Source organism: Perna viridis, chromosome 15 (genome assembly GCF_037379345.1).
Source record: "Perna viridis isolate PV_CMFRI_1.1 ecotype Kerala chromosome 15, ASM3737934v1, whole genome shotgun sequence".
Lineage (NCBI taxonomy): Eukaryota > Metazoa > Mollusca > Bivalvia > Mytilida > Mytilidae > Perna > Perna viridis.
Window position 1 is genome coordinate 9976190 of NC_142459.1, and position 23829 is coordinate 10000018.

Consider the following 23829-nt stretch of genomic DNA (forward strand, 5'->3'; position numbering starts at 1 on the left):
GTCAGATCGTCATTTTAATGTGAGGGTAAATTCGACTTTTTCTGAGGAGAAGGAACAGGAAATGGGAGTTCCTCAGGGAAGTATTCTTTCTGTCACTCTCTTCAGTATTAAAATTAATAGTTTAGCCCAAGTTTTGAAGGACAATATTGACGGTTCCTTGTATGTAGACGACTTTTTGATCTGCTACAGGGGACAAAATATGAGTAATATTGAAAGGCAGTTAAAACTTTGCCTCAAAAGAATTGAGAAATGGGCTTTGGAGAATGGGTTTAAGTTTTCTACATCTAAAACTGTTGGTATGCACTTTTGTCGAAAGCGAAAGCTGCATCCGGACCCAGATCTCTTTCTTTATGGTAATAAAATCAAAATAGTAGAAGAAACAAAATTCCTTGGATTACTTTTTGATAGTAAACTTTCTTTTCTTCCCCATATCAAATTACTTAAATCTAGGTGTCTTAAGGCACTAGCTATTTTAAAAATGGTGTTCAGTACCGATTGGGGTGCTGATACCTCAATTTTATTAAATTTATATAGATCTTTGGTTAGGTCTAAACTTGATTATGGATCTACTGTTTATGGTTCCGCCAAAAATCTTACCTTAAAATTTTAGACGCTGTTCACCACCAGGGGTTGCGACTTTGCCTTGGTGCCTTCAGAACCTCTCCTATTGAGAGCCTTTATGCCGAGGCAAATGAACCCTCCCTTGGAGACAGACGTTTGAAATTAGGTCTTCAACATGTAAGTAAACTTATGGCCTACCCAGATAGCCCTGCCTACGACTGTGTCATTAATCATATTTATGTCGACATTTATCGAAAACATGAAAGCAAAACCCCTCCTTTTGGAATTCGAATAAAACCTCATTTGGAAGCAATTCATCTGGAGACCAATGCAGTGACATCTGTTGTTACTTCGAAATGCCCTCCATGGGAGCTTCCACACCCTTCTTTCATTTTTGATCTGCGTGAATATAAAACGTCCGATACCAATCATTTATTTTTACAACAAAAATTTTCTGAAATTAAAGCAAATTATCCAGATTTTTTGACGGTGTATACAGATGGCTCAAAGGATGGCGATAGCGTTGCATGTGCTGCTGTCCAAGGTGACAGAACTGTAACTGAACGGTTGCCATCGAGCGCTTCCATATTCACAGCTGAAGCTCGAGCCATATTGTTAGCACTTAAATTGATTACTCAATCTAATCTGTCACAGTTTATTATTTGTTCTGACTCTTTGAGCTGTCTTTTGGCAATTAAGAATCACAAACTGAAAAATATTCTTATTTTACAAATTTTATATTTTATTCATCGACTTCGGGAATTTGATAAAGAGATTGTTTTCCTATGGGTACCCAGTCATGTTGGTATTCAGGGGAATTCAGTTGTAGACAGGGTTGCCAAGAAATGAAATAATAAAGGACGTTAGTTTGCCATACACCGATTTTAAACCTTTAATAAGGAAATATATTTTAAAGATGTGGCAGGACCGATGGGATGGTCTTGAACACAACAAACTCAATTCCATAAAACCCGATCTAGGCGTTCATCAATCCGGGTCGGGCAATCGCAAAGAGCAAGTGGTCATGACTAGATGCCGCATTGGACATTCTAGATTTACACATGGCCATTTGCTTGTTGCTGAGCCTCCACCTGAGTGTATCCCATGTGATTGCCCTTTATCAAACATGTTCTTCTGGATTGTGTGGATTTTGCCAGCACCAGGCAAAATTATTTTGACTGCGCCAATATGTTTGATTTGTTCAAGACCGTTTCATCTAAAAACATTATCGATTTCTTGCGGGACATCGGTTTATTAAATAAAATCTAAATTGGATACCTTCCTTGATTTTTCAATATTTTAAATGTTTTATCGAAGTTATGTTTCTATATGTATTTTATGTCTTAGGTTCACCTTTTATGTACCTTTTTATATGTAAATAGCTGTTTGTTTTAATTTCATTATTTTATGAAGAGACTTTGATCTTGCTTTTAATATTTTCCTTGCATTAAATGTTCTTGCCGTGATATGGCCCTGGTCGCCGAAACGGCAATAAACAACAACAATCAATCAATCAACCGTCCTTTTGAATTTGCCTGATTAGGTCCATATAAATAGCCAAGTCTTCGGCTAGGTTCAAATTGTCAGGATTGGCTGGACGTAGAACTGATGCAAATATGGAAAAAGCATCAGTCCAAGACTCAGTTGTCAAATATTTCCGCTTCTTGATAGAAGCTAATCCCACCCTTCTGTTTTGTAGTTGGAAGTGAAATTCATTTTCAGAAGGACGGTGGTCAGTTAAAATATCTGACATGTCTATAAATTCTTTTGCGACAATCTTTTCCTGTAATTTCAAGTTAATTTTTGTGTACAATGGACGACCAATTGGTTTGTAAGCATTCACATGATTAGCTGACCTTGATGCCAAATCGGTAGCAGAAATTGAAATCACCTGGTCTGACCATACAGCTGACTGATATTACTGCTTGTATTAGCAGTATAATTATTTTCAGAGTCCACAATGTTATTAGCCTGTATGTGAGGGGCACTACCTGAATGGACAGCATGTTGGCTTCCTGAAGGGCCTGCTATCTGTGCATCGTCACTGCCTGTGGCTGCAGGAAAGATACCTTCCTTTCGTAAATTGTTTATAACTTTCTGGGTGACAGCCTCAGCCAGAGCATCTGTTGCGGCTTCATTGTCTGCCAAGCGTTTCCGTTTTCCACCTTTCTTAGACATGTTATGCTAAAAAGAATGAAATCAATACAGCATTCAGCATATGTTACTTCAAAGGAATATATGGACTTATTCACTAAGCACGTGAAGTAAATGCCGCAGCCCAAATACATGGCACTGGCAATAAATAGTATATGCAGTCCAAATACATGGCACTGACAATAAATACATGAGCCCAAATACATGGCACTGACAGATAAAACTTGTAGCCTAAATACATGGCACTGACAATAAAAAATACTTGCAGCCCAAATACATGACACTGAAAATAAATAATATTGGTAATCCAAATACATGGTGCTGACTATAATCAATACTTGCAGCCTAAATACGTGGCATTGACAATAAATACAGCTTTAAAACTCGCAGCTCAAATACATGGCACTGACAATAAATAATAATTGCAGTCCAAAAGACATAACACTGACTGTAAATAATACGTGGCATTCCAAATACATGGCACTGACAATAAATAAGAATTGCGTTTCAAATACCCGCCACTGACAAAAAACCCAAAATAATACAATGTATGCACAGCCCAAATACATGGCACTGATCATAAATACATACATGTATGTATTAGTATTGTCATATATGCTGTCTTTCATTTTGTATTTTTTTTTTTGTATTTTTTTTTAACGACACAGCACTTGAATAAATATTATCAGTGAACAAGTCAGGCAAGTCCTTGAACCGGCATAAATAGAAACGTGTAAACAATGGATGTGACTATAACCATAGTCTTCTTATTTAGAACACCACATACCTGTTTATCAAAAAAAAAACACAAGATAACTGTGTATTCAGGTTAAAGTCAAGGTAAAGAAAATATCAGACTGTGACACAAGAAACTGATTAGTCACTACTGTAAAAAGCCAGGTGCCTTAACATTCAAAAGGCACATAATAAAACTATACAAGCTGTACAGTACATTGAACCATGTAGAATGATGTACAATAAAAGATACATGTATCAATCTCAACGAAAAACAGCTACACCAAGATGGACTGAAAAAGAGCAAGCAAACAAGTATTAAAACTATAGTTGGAAAAGCATTGGATAAAAACAAGGATAACCCAATAGAATTAAATATAGAAATATGACATAAAATGTAATGGTACGTATAGGTACATTTTGTTCTACTGTTAGTGTCAACAAGGGATGAATAAAACGGATCATAGTCCTGTACATATATTGCATATACAGTGTACTTACATGTACATGTACCATTACTGTACATACATGTAGGCTACATGAACCATTAAGTTACTGTGTAGAAACATATGTCTGATTTAAGTTACATTTAATACATAAGATTGTAGGACTAACAAGTTAAACATATATACATACATGCAGCAAATTAGTTGTGAAGCATGCAAAATTGAAAGCCGAATACTCCGGTAGAACTTTTTCTGTCCAATGAATGATAAATGTGTCCCGTCCCGTAGAAAAATCAGCAACGGACTATGTATCAAACGAAGATGTTTCCAAAACAAGAAAAAGCAGTCTGATGTATGCTCCAACATTACAGAAATCATGTTGTTCATTATATTACGGCGAAACTCATAAAGTTCAGCACTTATATTTCGTGGTGAAAGTCGAGGAAAGAGTTCACACGTGACTACCGCTTTAACTGAACGAAATTGTCCTATTTTCTCGCTGAAATCCACGATTCTACAAGCTATAGTCTCTGGACCTACGTTCGTTTCGCAAACGTCATTGCCTCCTATTTGTAAAATAACCACATCAGGCCGAAACTCTTCGAGCTTCTCATACAAACGAAAATCGTGTAACAAAGTAGCCACAGTTGCGCCTCCAACTCCATAATACTGTACCACACATTGATCCAGATTTAAATTAGAATCCAAGTCATGTCGTTCGTGAACATCGTTCTGTAAACGGCGAATAAAACTATGTCCAATTATTAAAACGTTCGTCCTTGATCCCATAATGAAAATCCAATGTTTGTAAACAAACCCACGCCCAAGAAAATTTCAAAATGGCGGATATTGATTTCCGATTATTCTGTAAATAAAAGTAATTCCAGATAAATTACCTCCAAATCTTATCCACACAATACCTGTAAAAGTGATCCAGATATCAAATCTTCATAATATCCACTGATTATAAACATTAAATATACAAATGCGGTGTGAAAATCGTAAATCGATCCTCCTTTCTCTTACACAAGTTAGCGTGGTTAACAGATGATATTTATAACTGACCAATCGTAGAGGATTCCAATGAGGCTCCAAAGGGGAGACTCAACTTTTACTTCTAATAAGGCTCCAAAAGGGAGACTCTATGAATACTAGCAGTCATGATAAAAGTTTGCATCCGTTTGCATAAAGTTTGTTATTAAAATAACTTGTATTTATGTCGACATTTATCGAAAACATGAAAGCAAAACCCCTCCTTTTGGAATTCGAATAAAACCTCATTTGGAAACAATTCATCTGGAGACCAATGCAGTGACACCTGTTGTTACTTCGAAATGCCCTCCATGGGAGCTTCCACACCCTTCTTTCATTTTTGATCTGCGTGAATATAAAAAGTCCGATACCAATCCTTTATTTTTACAACAAAAATTTTCTGAAATTAAAGCAAATTATCCAGATTTTTCGACGGTGTATACAGATGGCTCAAAAGATGGCGATAGCGTTGCATGTGCTGCTGTCCATGGTGACAGAACTGTAACTGAACGGTTGCCATCAAGCGATTCCATATTCACAGCTGAAGCTCGAGCCATATTGTTAGCACTTAAATTGATTACTCAATCTAATCTGTCACAGTTTATTATTTGTTCTGACTCTTTGAGCTGTCTTTTGGCAATTAAGAATCACAAACTGAAAAACACTCTTATCTTAGAAATTTTATATTTTATTCATCGACTTCGGGAATTTGATATAGAGATTGTTTTTCTCTGGGTACCCAGTCATGTTGGTATTCAGGAGAATTCAGTTGTAGACAGGGTTGCCAGAAAGGCATTAAATGAAATAATAAAGGACGTTAGTTTGCCATACACCGATTTTAAACCTTTAATAAGGAAATATATTTTAAAGATGTGGCAGGACCGATGGGACGGTCTTGAACACAACAAACTCAATTCCATAAAACCCGATCTAGGCGTTCATCAATCCGGGTCGGGCAATCGCAAAGAGCAAGTGGTCATGACTAGATGCCGCATTGGACATTCTAGATTTACACATGGCCATTTGCTTGTTGGTGATCCTCCACCTGAGTGTATCACATGTGATTGCCCTTTCTCTATCAAACATGTTCTTCTAGATTGTGTGGATTTTGCCGACACCAGGCAAAATTATTTTGACTGCGCCAATATGTTTGAGTTGTTCAAGACCGTTTCATCTAAAAATAATATCGATTTCTTGCGGGACATCGGTTTATTTAATAAAATCTCAATTGGATACCTTCCTTGATTTTTCAATATTTTCAATGTTTTATCGAAGTTATGTTTCTATATGTATTTTATGTCTTAGGTTCACCTTTTATGTACCTTTTTATATGTAAATAGCTGCTTGTTTTAATTTCATTATTTTATGAAGAGACTTTGATCTTGCTTTTAATTTTTCCATTTCATTCAATGTTCTTGCCGTGATATGGCCCTAGTTGCCGAAACGGCATTAAAAGATAACAACCAATCAATCAATCATTTCATGTTTATTTTATCATCCGTTTCATGTTCATCGTCTGAATATAGCTGAAATATTGCTGCTCGGACGTTATACCCCAACAATCAATCAATCACAATTACGAAATAAGCTTACCAGCATTGGACATTAATTCTTGTCATAGTTTTGGGCATACTTTGCCATAAATACATTTTGACAAGTTTGTCTTCCGAAAAGCGGCGTGAATTAACTCCCTTAAAGAAAGTGAAAACCTAAATTAATTCTTGTTGAACCGATTTTACTCTAAATATGAAATCTATCATTTTTACTTTCAAATACGTATCCAACATTAAAAATGAAATATATAATTACATTCAAAACATATTAAAACAAAACGAAAATTAAAACATATTTACAAATAATAGAAATAAAACGAACATACCTGAAATATATATAATTAAAACTTGGAATAAATTTTATTATTTTATTCAGCTCCTTGATGTACGCATGTAAGATGCGGCATCACAGGAACATCGCTTTTTATACCAGACTAGCGTTTTAAAAGGTTTGACCAATGAAATTCAAAAATTGCTAAATTGGTCAGGTATCAATCAATTTCTTGACCAATGAAAATAAAATTAATAAAATGTTTCTAGGGCCGATTCAGTATAAAGTGTAAAACATAATTACTTATATAATCCAAAAGGCAAATTAATACATATTCTTTATTACATAATCTTATCTCAGCTAAAATGTTTGTTCCAATTTCTCAAGAACTCGGAACAATAGAAAAGACTTTATTCTTTAATCCTCTTTACATAAGTTTGACCAAAATGTGATAAACAATTTATAGATGATTTGCCAAAAGCCAAGTTCTTTAGATAATTGAAATAATGACATACTTGTAACAAATTATGTACAAAATAAAGAAATAACTTCTTAAGTAAAACACAGTTAAATTATGAAACAATTTTATCTACAATTTCCTCAAATTGTAGAATCTAAAGATATTATTTTTTTGTATTTACAAAATAAAGAGAAAACACACTATAATAAGAGTATGAAGCCACTTGTATATTACAGAAATCTCAGCTCGATATCAGAGAAAAAGGATTGTCAGCATGGAAAGAAGCAGCAGTCGCCATGGCTGAATGTTGTTGTTTGTGTGTTTGTTTGGGGTTTAACGTCCGAGCAGCAATATTTCAGCTATATTCATGCGATGAACATGTACATGAAATGATGATGAAATAAAAAATGGGATGGGACACAAGGATAATGGGGTCGAGAAAGTTTGATTGCCACTGGAAATAGGGAGAGGTGGGTAGGTTCGGGCAATTTTGCCTCCGGAGTGGCGGAGCCCTATGTTTCCTACTCCTATCGAATACCACAGTAGGGTTTTAACAAACAATAATTTAAGCAATAAAAATAAAAAGACAATCCAAGAAAAGTAAGTACCCGTCTTCAGTATTTACTATTTCATTTATTTCTTTATTTGTTTTTTTTAACACACATTAAAATTCCGACAAAAAGTAAGGCAATAACATCACACAACAAAATATATACATGTACATATATAGCATAGTTACGCTTTTATCTACTATGAATCATTCGACACACACGAAGCAAATTTTATTAAAACTTGCAAGTTTGTAAGAATCATGCAAAATCTCAAAAATATGATACACCCTAAAAAAGACTAAATATGTAGGCCTTTTACCCATGAATCACATTTTGCATGATCCTTTGCTGGAGTGCTACTTAATTCTTAAGCCGGAGAGCTGAAATGGTGTTGGATTAAATAAATTACAATTTGATCGAATTTATGTAGAAAGTATTTGTACGAAAGAAATGTACTCTAATCAAGCTGTATTATTCAATCAAAGGTAATGCTAGTATTTGTTTACAAATGTCAATGCTCTTATATGACATTTCCACTTGATGAAAATTTTAGCGTAATCTACAAATATCAATAAGTTCCTATTCTATTCATGTATATTACAGTAAGCTTTTAGGAAACAGAAGCTGTGTCTGCGTCAAGCCTAATGAATGTTCGTGATTGGTAGCCAATTATAACTGCAGAAATATAATCGATAAATCAGAACAAAAAAAGGGATTACATTAAAACATCAGTCATGCGTCCATAAAGATATTGTTTCTAAGTGCATGTAACTTTAGTTACTTCATATTCTTCGTCTAGTCGTTATCCCTAGATAATTTCTTTTTGATTACCGTTTTAAATTCAGTTATCGTGACTTTTCCTTAAATAGCGATTGTAATCTCCAAATATGCACATCTACGTGAAGAATTGACATCTGAAGGAAGAAAAAACAAAACAGAAAACAAACAACAAAGAAAACATAAAATAACACAGTCATATTTTTTGAATATGTATAGCACAAGTACATGGAACCTCACAAATAAGGAATTTAAGGAGGAAGACTTAGGGTAAGGTACACAACTCTTTCAAAACATTGGAACGTTTGTATTCAACATTTTACATCATTATGTAAGAATCTAATTAACTTGGATTGATTTTATTCTTCAAACGAAAGCTTGAGAGGCTATGATGAAATTGAATATGATACAAACATATCACTGATTTCAAGTATTCAAGATTTAAAGTACATATATTAATTTTGCACAAGTGAAATAGGAATTTCGGAAGAACTATCACATTCAAAGTTCTTAGATTGATTTGTTTACTTCTTGTTGTTTCATTTCAAAGGAACACATCGAATACCGAACATCACAAGTAATTGCGCAATATAACGTTTGTTATTGACGCAACTGCTTTATGTGAACATTTAAAAGATTCATGGCCCCGTGCAGGTCCGGGTGTTAAAAGAATAGGCTTGAAGCAGCGCTAAGCTTGTCGTAAAGGGCGGCTAAATAGTGCTCAGAACCCTAACCGGGGGGTAGGGCGCTTTGCCCACATAGCAACACAACTGGGATGTGTGCCCCAGGTGGTGGAATGGGGTACCCCTGGCGTGTTGTATGCTGGGGTTGTCAGGCTATAATACGGAAAACCTGACCGCAAACCATAGTGGTGCACCGTATTGGGAAAGATGCCACGTTCCTCGCACGTTAAAGAACCCTACTGTGGTATTCTCCCGGAGTAGGAACCATAGGGCTCCGCCAGAGGCTAAATTGCCCGACCATACCCACCTCTCCCTATTTCTAGTGGCAATCAAAATTTGTCGATCCCATTGACCTTGTGTCCCATCCCTTTTTCATTTCATCATCATTTCATGCTCATTTTATCATCAATTTCATGTTCATCGTCTGAATATAGCTGAAATATTGCTGCTCGGACGTTAAACCCCAACAAACAAACTCACGTGACAACCGGTGAAAAATAACTCGATATAAAATTAAATTTAGTGCTAAAATGAGCAACGCAGACGCCACTAACTATTAAATTGAAAAATTGTATTAAGTGCTCATAGAACAGTTTTCCAGTGTATATTCTTGAAGTGGTATTCTCCTGAAGTAGGAATCATAGGGCTCCGCCACATTGCCTAAATGGCTAAATTGCCCGACCGTATCCACCTCTCCCTATTTCCAGTGGTGGAGCCCCGTGCAGGTCCGGGTGTTAAAAGAATAGGCCTGCAGCAGCGCTAAGCTTGTCGTATAAGGCGACTAAATAGTGCTCAGAAACCTAGCCGGGGGCTAGGCGCTCTGCCCACAGAGCAACTGGGATGTGTGCCCCAGGTGGTGGAATGGGGTACCCCTGGCGTGTTACATGCTGGGGTTGTCAGGCTATAATACGGAAAACCTGACCGCAAACCATAGTGGTGCACCGTGTTGGGCAAGATGCCACGTTCCTCGCACGTTAAAGAACCCTGCTGTGGTATTCGATAGGAGTAGGAACCTTTGCGCTCCGCCACAGGAGGCTAAATTGCCCGACCTTACCCATCCCCCCTTTTTCCAGTGGCAATCAAAATTTGTCGACCCTATTATCCTTGTGACCCATCCTTTCTTTTTTCATTTCATGTTCATTTTATCATCCATTTCATTTTCATTGTCTGAATATAGCTGAAATAATGCTGCTCGGACGTTAAATCCCAACAACCAACAACCAAACCTATTTCCAGTGGCAATCAAAATTTGTTGACCCCATTGTCCTTGTGTCCCATCCCTTTTTCATTTCATCATCATTTCATGTTCATTTTATCATCAACTTCATGTTAATCGTCTGAGATATTGCTGCTCGGACGTTGAACCTGAACAAACAAACAAACATACATTCTCGACGTTAGTTTAAGCCAATTATTGGTAAAGCTGAATTTTTTTTCAATCATTCCATTCTAGATGCAGTTGTCTTTCCTTTTATTTGTAATGCGTTTATATGTTTACAAATGAAATACAAAACAGAACAAAAATAATAATAATAAAATAAAATAAAACAAAACACAAGAACTTGCGGTTTGTAATTCCGCCTTTATACCTAAGCATCGATTGTTGACAAAATTGGTATTATTAAGATTCGTCTTTGAATATTCCCATAAGTTAAGTTTAACATTTTATTTGCAAACAAGAAATGAGTTTTTTCCCTTATTTCTTTTCTTTATTTTGTTTTGCCAAGTTATCTCAATGAAAAATCGTTTTTATTCTTGTCCATCGTTCTTATCAATGATCCCCCCTGTGGATCGCTATCTTTGTCGTGGTAGGGGGGGGGGGGGGCTTGCGTGCCTCAGTGATCCTAAGAGCTATGCCAGCTGGAGTTTTTTCTCCTGGTAGGGTTACCCATGCTGGAAAGGTCAAAGGTTAGAGGCCAGACTAAAGCGATCCGAACATCGACCGTGGGCCGGGTGTTTAAAATAAAAAGTGGGTTCACCTACTTGTTTGCCGTGAGTTGCAACCCGTGAGTTATTGGTGGGCGAGGAGGTCCTAGTGGATGAAGGTCGTATCTAGACTCCACTCGTGACGTAACCCCCGTGTCATCGATGGCTGGATGGACCCGGTTCGATCAATCGGCTGGTCATGCCATGCCCTTCATTTGTCCACCTGCTTTACTGATGGCATTTTGTTTAATCCAATGTTTCTAAGATTTTCAATAGCTTACAAATGGCAAATGAAGAAGGCGGTGGCTCATGGATCAATCGAGTAGTACGCTGTCTATGCGCCATTGATAGATACGCTCTGTTCGAGTATGTCGTCTCTGGAATCCCTGATGCTATCTGCTGGAAATCCGTAGAGTCCTAGCATCGCCCGTGTTGGCACTCGGTGCCGGGTGGGGAACAGAGACGATGAAACTTATAAAAACATAACATGGCGACAAAAAAACAACGGGGAGTCCAATGTTTCTTATTCAAAAAAACGAAAAAGTGATGTCTGCAATTCTTCTGACGAAAGTGATAAAAACTGGCCAAGATTTATTGTAATTTCTGCAAAAGATAAAGACAAAAATTTTAATGACCTTTCTCCTTTTTTAATACAGAAAACAATCAAGGGTGTAGCTGGTGATGTTAAAGATACAAAGAAAATAAGATCAGGAATTTTAATTGAACGAGATATGGACTTCTGGTAACGTTCCGTCCATCTGGAAAACGGCTTCAGTAGTCCCTATTCCAAAACCAGGAAAAGATCATACGGATCCTTCAAATTATCGCCCGATCGCATTGACAAGCTGCGTCTGCAAGACAATAGAACGAATGGTCAATGATCGCCTTGTGTGGTTCCTTGAGAAGCACAACCTACTCACTAATATTCAGTGTGGTTTTAGGCAAGGCAGAAGTACTCTTGACCATTTAGTCCGGTTTGAAACGCTCATCAGAAATGCATTTGCTAAAAATGAACATGTTGTGTCGGTCTTTTTCGATTTAGAAAAAGCCTATGACACGACGTGGAAATATGGTATTTTAAAAGATATATTTGATATGGGGTTGAAAGGAAGACTTCCTCTGTTCTTGTCTAATTTTTTGTCAGATCGTCATTTTAATGTGAGGGTAAATTCGACTTTTTCTGAGGAGAAGGAACAGGAAATGGGAGTTCCTCTGGGAAGTATTCTATCTGTCACTCTCTTCAGTATTAAAATTAATAGTTTAGCCCAAGTTTTGAAGGACAATATTGACGGTTCCTTGTATGTAGACGACTTTTTGATCTGCTACAGGGGACAAAATATGAGTAATATTGAAAGGCAGTTACAACTTTGCCTCAAAGGAATTGAGAAATGGGCTTTGGAGAATGGGTTTAAGTTTTCTACATCTAAAACTGTTGGTATGCACTTTTGTCGAAAGCGAAAGCTGCATCCGGACCCAGATCTCTTTCTTTATGGTAACAAAATCAAAATAGTAGAAGAAACAAAATTTCTTAGATTACTTTTTGATAGTAAACTTTCTTTTCTTCCCCATATCAAATTACTTAAATCTAGGTGTCTTAAGGCACTAGATATTTTAAAAATGGTGTCCAGTACCGATTGGGGTGCTGATACCTCAATTTTATTAAATTTATATAGATCTTTGGTTAGGTCTAAACTTGATTATGGATCTATTGTTTATGGTTCCGCCAAAAAATCTTACCTTAAAATTTTAGACGCTGTTCACCACCAGAACCTCTCCTCTTTAGAGCCTTTATGCCGAGGCAAATGAAGCATCCCTTGGAGACAGACGTTTGAAATTAGGTCTTCAATATGTAAGTAAACTTATGGTCTACCCAGATAGCCCTGCCTACGACTCTGTCATTAATCCTATTTATGTCGACATTTATCGAAAACATGAAAGCAAAACCCCTCCTTTCGGAATTCCAATAAAACCTCATTTGGAAGCAATTCATCTGGAGACCAATGCAGTGACACCTGTTGTTACTTCGAAATGCCCTCCATGGGAGCTTCCACACCCTTCCTACATTTTTGATCTGCGTGAATATAAAAAGTCCGATACCAATCCTTTATTTTTACAACAAAAATTTTCTGAAATTAAAGCAAATTATCCAGATTTTTTGACGGTGTATACAGATGGCTCAAAAGATGGCGATAGCGTTGCATGTGCTGCTGTCCATAGTGACAGAACTGTAACTGAACGGTTGCCATCAAGCGCTTCCATATTCACAGCTGAAGCTCGAGCCATATTGTTAGCACTTAAATTGATTACTCAATCTAATCTGTCACAGTTTATTATTTGTTCTGACTCTTTGAGCTGTCTTTTGGCAATTAAGAACCACAAACTGAAAAACACTCTTATCTTAGAAATTTTATATTTTATTCATCGACTTCGGGAATTTGATATAGAGATTGTTTTTCTCTGGGTACCCAGTCATGTTGGTATTCAGGGGAATTCAGTTGTAGACAGGGTTGCCAAGAAGGCATTAAATAAAATAATAAAGGACGTTAGTTTGCCATACACCGATTTTATACCTTTGATAAGGAAATATATTTTAAAGATGTGGCAGGACCAATGGGACGGTCTTGAACACAACAAACTCAATTCCATAAAACCCGATCTAGGCGTTCATCAATCCGGGTCGGGCAATCGCAAAGAGCAAGTGGTCATGACTAGATGCCGCATTGGACATTCTAGATTTACACATGGCCATTTGCTTGTTGGTGATCCTCCACCTGAGTGTATCCCATGTGATTGCCCTTTCTCTATCAAACGTGTTCTAGATTGTGTGGATTTTGCCAACATCAGGCAAAATTATTTTGACTGCGCCAATATATTTGATTTATTCAAGACCGTTTCATCTAAAAACATTATCGATTTCTTGCGGGACATCGGTTTATTTAATAAAATCTAAATTGGATACTTCCTTGATTTTTCAATAATTTAAATGTTTTATCGAAGTTATGTTTCTATATGTATTTTATGTCTTAGGTTCACCTTTTATGTACCTTTTCATATGTAAATAGCTGTTTGTTTTAATTTCATTATTTTATGAAGAGACTTTGATCTTGCTTTCAATATTTTCCTTGCATTAAATGTTCTTGCCGTGATATGGCCCTGGTCGCCGAAACGGCAATAAACAACAACAATCAATCAATCCATTTACATTTCCCCAAATTCAATTTTGTGCAGAAATAAATTAGTTGATTTGGTTTAACAGTTGCCCAAACCATTTATTATTTTTGGTGACTTTAATGCTCATAATCCATTATGGGGAAGTAATCATACGAATGATGAAGGTAAAAAAGTTGAGGAGCTCCTTCAGCAAGAAGATTTGTGCATATTAATGACGGATCTTCAACGTTCCTTCATTTAGGCAATGGATCGTATTCTTCTATTGATTTAAGCATTTGTGATCCTCTCGTACTTTCAGAGTTTACATGGCGAGTTCATGTTTTCCTTGCATTAAATGTTCTTGCCCTGATATAGCCCTAGTCGCCGAAACGGCAATAAACAACAATAATCAATCAATCAGAGTTTACATGGCGAGTTCATGATGACTTGTGCGGGAGTGATCATTTTCCAATTATTTTGGAGCATTTATCTTCCAAAACGGCCCCGTGCAGGTCCGGGTGTTAAAAGAATAGGCCTGCAGCAGCGCTAAGCTTGTCGTAAAAGGCGACTAAATAGTGCTCAGAAACCTAGCCGGGGGCTAGGCGCTCTGCCCACAGAGGAACTGGGATGTGTGCCCCAGGTGGTGGAATGGGGTACCCCTGGCGTGTTACATGCTGGGGTTGTCAGGCTATAATACGGAAAACCTGATCGCAAACCATAGTGGTGCATCGTGTTAAGAAAGATGCCACGTTCCTCGCACGTTAAAGAACCCTGCTGTGGTATTCGATAGGAGTAGGAACCTTTGCGCTCCGCCACAGGAGGCTAAATTGCCCGACCTTACCCATCCCCCTTTTTCCAGTGGCAATCAAAACTTGTCGACCCTATTATCCTTGTGACCCATCCTTTGTTTTTTCATTTCATGTTCATTTTATCATCCATTTCATGTTCATTATCTGAATATAGCTGAAATATTGCTGCTCGGACGTTAAACCCCAATAAACAAACAAACAAACAAACGTTTCATGTTCATCGTCTGAATATAGGTGAAATATTGCTGCTCGGACGTTAAACCCGAACAAACAAACAATATCTTAAAAAAATAATCAAAAGTTTACTCCCGAAGAAATACAAAAATGTAAAAAAAATAACATTAAATATAAAATGACCCCCGAAATAAATAATGATAATAAATAAGACACTAATTATCTTTCACCTACAATGAAATACGTAACGCTTTCCCTGAGGACCCCTTAAGCTAGTTTTATCTGTGCCATTATTTAAATTCAAGTAATTCAGCAGTTTCCGGGTCTACTACTTTGAGCTGTCTTTTGGCAATTAAGAATCACAAACTGAAAAACACTCTTATTTTACAAATTTTGTATTTTATTCATCGACTTCGGGAATTTGATAAAGAGATTGTTTTTATCTGAGTACCCAGTCATGTTGGTATTCAGGGGAATTCAGTTGTAGACAGGGTTGCCAAAAAGGCATTAAATGAAATAATAAAGGACGTTAGTTTGCCATACACTGATTTTAAACCTTTAATAAGGAAATATATTTTAAAGATGTGGCAGGACCGTTGGGACGGTCTTGAACACAACAAACTCAATTCCATAAAACCCGATCTAGGCTTTCATCAATCCGGGTCGGGCAATCGCAAAGAGCAAGTGGTCATGACTAGATGCCGCATTGGACATTCTAGATTTACACATGGCCATTTGCTTGTTGGTGATCCTCCACCTGAGTGTATCCCATGTCATTGCCCTTTCTCTATCAAACATGTTCTTCTAGATTGTGTGGATTTTGCCAACACCAGGCAAAATTATTTTGACTGCGCCAATATGTTTGATTTGTTCAAGACCGTTTCATCTGAAAACATCATCGATTTCTTGCGGGACATCGGTTTATTTAATAAAGTCTGAATTGGATACCTTCCTTAGTTTTTCAATATTTTAAATGTTTTATCGAAGTTATGTTTCTATATGTATTTTATGTCTTAGGTTCACCTTTTATGTACCTTTTTTATATGTAAATAGCTGCTTGTTTTAATTTCATTATTTTATGAAGAGACTTTGATCTTAATTCTAATATTTTCCTTGCATTAAATGTTCTTGCCGTGATATGGCCCTGGTCGCCGAAACGGCAATAAACAACAACAATCAATCAATCAATCAATCCGGGTCTACTATATATTTGTCTGGTATTATTTGTTGACGTTGATAACAAATGTCATGCTTAATACTTATCCCAAGAGATGGCATTAATTATTTATAAACAGTATATAAAGTTCATATAAAGTACTCAACTAACACAGAAAGTGATTTATTAAGCTATTTCAATCATGTCATAAAAATCAGAGGAAACCGTATTCAGACGCCCCGTGCAGGTCCGGGTGTTAAAAGAATAGGCATGCAGTAGCGCTAAACTTGTCGTAAAAGGCGACTAAATAGTGCTCAGAACCCTAGCCGGGGGCTTGGCGCTCTGCCCACAGAGCAACTGGGTTGTGTGCCCCAGGTGGTGGAATGGGGTACCCCTGGCGTGTTACATGCTGGGGTTGTCAGGCTATAATACGGAAAACCTGACCGCAAACCATAGTGGTGCACCGTGTTGGGAAAGATGCCACGTTTCTCGCACGTTAAAGAACCCTGCTGTGGTATTCGATAGGAGTAGGAACCTTTGCGCTCCGTCACAGGAGGCTAAATTGCACGACCTTACCCATCCCTCCCTTTTTCTAGTGGCAATCAAAATTTGTCGACCCTACTGTCCTTGTGTCCCATCCCGTTTTTTCATTTCATCATCATTTCATGTTCATTTTATCATCCGTTTCATGTTCATCGTCTGAATATAGCTGAAATATTGCTGCTCGGACGTTAAACCCCAACAATCAATCAATCATTGTCGTAAAAGGCGACTAAATAGTGCTCAGAACCCTAGCCGGGGGCTAGGGCGCTCTGCCCACAGAGCAACTGGGTTGTGTGCCCCAGGTGGTGGAATGGGGTACCCCTGGCGTGTTACATGCTGGGGTTGTCAGGCTATAATTCGGAAAACCATAGTGGTGCACCGTGTTGAAATATTGCTGCTCGGGCGTTAAACCCCAACAAAACAAAAACAAGTGACAGAAAAAAACATGGATACGAACAAAATAATAAAACGCTTAGCAAACTTGATGAAACGCAACAGAGCCTTAAGGTAAGTACAATGGGACAAGTTTACCGGAATGGATAATATTATTTCCTTCAGAGGGTAATCAAGGGAATCAAGGTTAAGGCGGTAATCAAAAGAATGTTATCGAGGTACAAAAACCAGACATGGAAAACAGACATACACAACAAAGAACATAAAATCATACGTACAAAGTAATTAAAGCAAATGAGCAACTTGGGCTCTACTAATAACTGGGAGCATGGACCAGGTGTACCGGAAAGGTAAGTGCCCTCTGCTTTTCTAGAAACACCCGTCAAGTTGCTCATAAAAAGTCAAGTCCGGAGTAGACGAAAGTGGAAAGAAAAAGTATGACACGTTGAAACTGTAAAAAGGGTCTTCAGAAGATGTTTACCACAGGTTATTAAAAAAACAATCATCTTTGTGTGATTTGTGTGTATCAATCAATCAATTAAGTCAGAAACATCTACATGAGAAAAGACAATTAGAACACTTAGTTGAAACATCACTTTCTTTATATAAATATTTCATCTACTGATACAATATACATATGACAGACAAGCATTAATTGAAAATTTGTTTTCTATTGGTTTTTTTTTTTTGATTTAGTTTCATAAGATATTAATGTTGTTATTGAAGTTTTCTGTTTGTTATTTTTTTTCTATTTTCTTACACTTTACTTTTGTATACCACTAGAAAAAAAACAGCTTGTAAGTCTCTTTCTGATGTAGAACGTATCGAAATCCAAAGACCGGTCGATCTTTTATTTTTTACTTTCGGGATCTGGAAATGCTGAAGTACAATGAAAATTTTTCTATTTTATGCTTTCCGTAACATTTTTATCACGTAGAACTAGATATTTGATATTTTTCTGGATATTTTTACACGAAAATATTTTGTTTTAACGTTTTAATGCTGAACTCTACATTGATGACAAATCCTATGCGTTTGAATGTTAGACGAGCACACAATCAAATGAAACGAATTAGTCAAGTGACAAGACATACAAAAGAATGTCACATCTATATGACCAAATTACGACCAAAGCAAGCATCATGTTCAAGGATTGATAAATGGCTATTCGTGTTAACTACCGCGGTACATTGCAACAATTGTACCGATAGTTTACAACTTCGAGTTTCTGTTTCACTCTTCCCCAAAATATAATCTTATATTTGTTTAATGATTAAATAACTTTAATCGAAAAAAAACAAAATAATTCACTGTCGTTTAATGTTTGAATTTCATGTCTAGACAAATTATAAAACTATATGAAAATATCGTTTAATCTACCATGGAAGTGATACATTTAATTCGATCAAATGTACTAATAATCTATATATACTGTATAAATCAAACAATCAAATCGTGGTTCATTACATCTGTCGGGAAATAATTGCCACTGCCAGTCATGAATCATTTATCCCCATTATTTATCAATCATTGATTTTGGAAAGGGCGAAGACTGTCCATTACCACGCTCTAATAAGAGTTTGTTAATTTATTTAAAACTCTGAGACTTGAGGTTTAGCATTCTTGTTCCGAAAATTCTTTCTTCTAGCCGGGGGCTAGGCGGTCTGTACACAGATCAACTGGGCTTTGTGCCCCAGGCGCGTTACATGCTGGGATTGTCAGGCTATAATACGGAAAACCTGACCGCAAACCATAGTAGTGCACAGTGTTGGGAAAGATGCCACGTTCCTCACACATTAAAAAACCCTGCTGTGGTATTCGATAGGAGTAGGAACCTTCGCACTCCGCCACAGGAGGCTAAATTGCCCGACCCTACCTATCCCCCATTTTCTAGTGGCGATCAAAATTTGTCGACCCTATTATCCTTGTGTGCCATCCCTTGTTCCATTTCATCATCATTCATGTTCATTTTGTCATCCATTTCATGTTCATTGCCTGAATATAGCTGAAATATTGCTGCTCGGTTGTTAAACCCCGACAATCAACCAATCTTATTTTTCGAACGCGTGTTTGGCTAAGAATTCCCCATAATTTTCAGTATTTTTGATTTAGCGTTCTGTAGTCCGATTACGAAATATTATGATTGATTGATTGATTGTCTGGGTTTAACGTCCGAGCAGCAATATTTCAGCTATATTCAGACGATGAACATGAAACGGATGATAAAATGAACATGAAATGATGATGAAATGAAAAACGGGATGGGATACAAGGACAGTAGGGTTGACACATTTTGATTGCCACTAGAACAAGGGAGGGATGAAATACGAAATATTAGAAGGGAAATCTGATAATTTAAAAACAAGAAAATAGCAATATTAAAGAAACACAATAACTTAAATGAATAATTTTTTTTATTAATATTTCTCTTTACATTTCGTTCTATGATTGATTGATTGATTGTTGGGGTTTAACGTCCGAGCAGCAATATTTCAGCTATATTCAGACGATGAATATGAAATGGATGATAAAATAAACATGAAATGATGATGAAATGAAAAATGGGATGGGACACAAGGACAGTAGGGTCGACAAATTTTGATTGCCACTAGAACAAGGGAGGGATGGGTAAGGTCGGGCAATTTAGCCTCCTGCGGCGGAGCGCAGTGGTTCCTACTCCTATCGAAAACCACAGCAGGGTTCTTTAACGTGCGAGGAACGTGGCATCTTTCCCAACACGATGCACCACTATGGTTTGCGGTCAGGTTTTCCGTATTATAGCCTGACAACCCCAGCATGTAACACGCCAGGGGTACCCCATTCCACCACCTGGGGCACACATCCCAGTTGCTCTGTGGGCAGAGCGCCTAGCCCCCGGCTAGGTTTCTGAGCACTATTTAGTCGCCTTTTACGACAAGCTTAGTGCTGCTGCAGGCCTATTCTTTTGACACCCGGACCTGCACGGGGCCATTTCGTTTTAAAATGACAAATAAATTTCAAATGTTACAATAATAGTCTAAAATACTTTCATAAAGAACGAAAAATTAATAAAAAATACATTTAACGGTATGACAAGACGCATTATCACAATTTCTTTTTTTTTATTTTGAAGAGAAGATCAAACTGATTAATGTCAATATAAATTCCGATAAGTCAAAAGTTTGGTCGTTGAATAGACCCAACTTAAACAAAACTTTTGCCAAATTTCAAACCTTGCTTAGACTTCAAGGGTCACAGTTTTAGTAAACAATTTCGTCTTTGCAATCGGGTTATTGATTCATTGATTCTCAGTCACTCACTTTTGTAGGTCCGTGCGCACTTATTCAGATCATTGGTTTGTGCGGTTTGAGAAAGCAGTTTACAGTATCATTCAATATGGGAGATGCCTAGACAAGATATCAATTTAGGTGGGTTACTATTTTTCAAGATGAGTACCATGGACCCGGGTCTCATTAATTCCATTAAATAAATAATGATGGTTATTAACCTAAATACGAAAGATATAATAGATACACAATAATTGACGTATTGAAATGTGGATTCTTTCCGGTGTTATATAATATCCTGTATTGATTGCCATATGTGACAATGGAATACAGGAGGTGTCAACCAACTTTAGGCAAAATATCGCCAAAATACCAATGTAAGCAGTGGGATGATTCAGGTACGTCAAAACCAAAAACATGGCCTAAACGTTAAGATTTGAAACAGAGGCAATCTACATCCACAAGGTACCAACCGAATAACAAAAAAGATTAAACATAACAACACTGAAGATACGGGAAACAAGAAACTAAAGCACTAACAATATGAACCCCAACAAATAAATGGATTGTTTGTTTGTGGGTTTAACGTCCGAGCAACAATATTTCAGCTATATTCAGACGATGAACATGAAATTGATGTTTGTTTGTTTGTTGGGGGGGGGGTTAACGTCCGAGCAGCAATATTTCAGCTATATTCAGTCAATGAACATGAAATGGATGATAAACTGAACATGAAATGAAAAAAAAGGATGGGTCACAAGGATAATAGGGTCAACAAATTTTGATTGCCACTGGAAACGGAGGTGGGTAAGGTCGGGCAATTTAGCCTCCTGTGGCGGAGCGCAAAGGTTCCTACTCCTATCGAATACCACAGCAGGGTTCTTTAACGTGCGAGGAACGTGGCATCTTTACCAACACGGTGCACCACTATGGTTTGCGGTCAGGTTTTTCGTATTATAGCCTGACAACCCCAGCATGTAACACACCAGGGGTACCCCATTCCACCAGCTGAGGCACACAACCCATTTGTTCTGTGGGCAGAGCGCCCTAGCCCCCCGCTAAGGTTCTGAGCACTATTTAATCGCCTTTTACGGCAAGCTTAGCGCTGCTGCTGCAGGCCTATTCTTTAGACACCCGGACCTGCAGGGGGCACAAATAAATGGAAGTGATATCAGGTGCTCCGGTAGGATATGCATGTCATGCTTCGCCAGCGGCACCAGCCATATTGCAAGTTAGTATAATCCGGTAAAAATCCAGCAACAATAATGCAATTCCACGACGCGTGTCGATTACTATTGACACTAAGACGTTATCATTCATTTTCAACTAAGAATCATTTTTGTAAGCATAGTAGATAACTTGGAAATGGTGGACAAAGAGAATGATAGGCGCTTGGCAATTGTTTCACGAATTAAGAAAATGACGTTAACGGTAGGGTAAGCGTCCGCTGCTTTTCAACTGATAGATACTAACCAATACCATAACATCAATAAATATGATCAAATAGAGAAAAAAAATGATATATAGCAATAGGTACGTGAAGAAATCAACTTTACAAAATGTCAAGTGAACTGTATAAATGTCTGATGTGTACATGATTAAAACAAAATTGCTTCAATAATTTTGCATGCTCATGTAAATGGTTGGATTTTCTCCACAGATAATACATTGCCATAAGCAGTATACATTCGGGCAGTTTTGTATTAATATAGTTACAAATTTTCTTTACAATGTATTTGTAATACAAAACAACGTACATTGTAAAAAAAAGATTAAAATATAAAAAGGTCCACATATCAAATACGACAACAGATTCGATGAAAGTTTCAATGAATTTCATTCATCGGTTTAGGAGGAATAATGAATAAGAAATTTTCCCCCTAATGTCCCCAAATTCATTAATGAAAAGCCCTTGTTTTGTTATGTTTTACCCCCAAATGGATTTGCATCAAAATATAAAATAGTTGGTACACAAAGATAATATGATTGATTGATTGATTGTTGTTGTTTATTGCCGTTTCGGCGACCAGGGCCATATCACGGCAAGAACATTTAATGCAAGGAAAACATTAAAAGTAAGATCAAAGTATCTTCATAAAATAATGAAATTAAAACAAACAGCTATTTACATATAAAAAGGTACATAAAAGGTGAACCTAAGACATAAAATACATATAGAAACATAACTTCGATAAAACATTTAAAATATTGAAAAATCAAGGAAGGTATCCAATTTAGATTTTATTAAATAAACCGATGTACCGCAAGAAATCGATAATGTTTTTAGATGAAACGGTCTTGAACAAATCGAACATATTGGCGCAGTCAAAATAATTTTGCCTGATGTTGGCAAAATCCACACAATCTAGAAGAACATGTTAATAAAGATAATAAAGTCTTAGAATACTGATAAATTCAGAAAAATAATTAGTTAAAAACAATCATTTCCTGTTAAAACATTTTCTAAAGGCAAATTTTAATTCCTAATGTCAGATATAGACAACTTCCTAATACAAGAAAAACATTTCCAACCATTAAGGAAAAACAAACGTCAAAACATGGATTTAAAATTTTGGCGTCATTCGCCCACATTTTTGTCAATTAAAATTATAAACGCCGGGAGGTCTCTATGACAACGTGACGATATTAACAAAATTTGACATGTTTAATACTGTATATAAAATTAAGGATGTCTGGTTTATGAAAATATAGTGTCATAATTATAACATGACAACAAATATACACTTTGTAGTCTTCGATTGTATACAAAAAGAAGTACATATAAAACTAATTATATATATAGATGTAATGACAGGAACCATAGGAAATTTTGAACAGACGAGTGATTTTTGATAACGCTTTTCTTCCATTTTTATTTTTGATTGCAGTAAAAAGTCAATAGGGTATGTAAGTCTCCATGTGACCCCGTGATTTCACGAGAATGTGTCCTAGTCTACCATTCAAAATGATGGAGACTTGTTATTTAGAGAGCGTTGAGTTCAGTGTTGAAGGCAAAACATCTTTTTGTGTAAACAATACCGATTAAAATAACAATTATCTATTTATTTCTACTGATAAAGGTATTATGAAAAAAACATGAAATAGAAGATTTTGCATTGTTATACAGCGTTTCGAGTACCTGGAAGTAAACAATAAAATGCAGATCGGTCATCGGTTTTCAATACTTTT

At 36.8% G+C, this 23829-nt stretch overlaps 1 protein-coding gene and 1 long non-coding RNA gene across 4 annotated transcripts in view; one reads left to right on the plus strand and one right to left on the minus strand.

Moving 5' to 3' along the window:
- The window catches only part of LOC148596872 (uncharacterized), a 416353-nt gene that overhangs the window by 124366 nt on the left and 268158 nt on the right, over positions 1-23829 (plus strand). The gene's annotated exons all lie outside the window — the stretch shown is intronic.
- Positions 579-5355, minus strand: LOC148596877 (uncharacterized). Of its 3 annotated transcripts, XR_015919238.1 has the most exons (3): positions 3503-4068; positions 2553-2745; positions 579-960 (listed from the first exon to the last, which is right to left on the minus strand). It is a non-coding gene; the product is annotated as an uncharacterized LOC148596877 (long non-coding RNA). The 3 variants fall into 3 exon arrangements; XR_015919237.1 differs by lacking the exons at positions 579-960; positions 3503-4068 and adding an exon at positions 4087-5355 and having other exon boundaries at positions 2337-2745; XR_015919236.1 differs by lacking the exon at positions 579-960 and having other exon boundaries at positions 2337-2745; positions 3503-4070.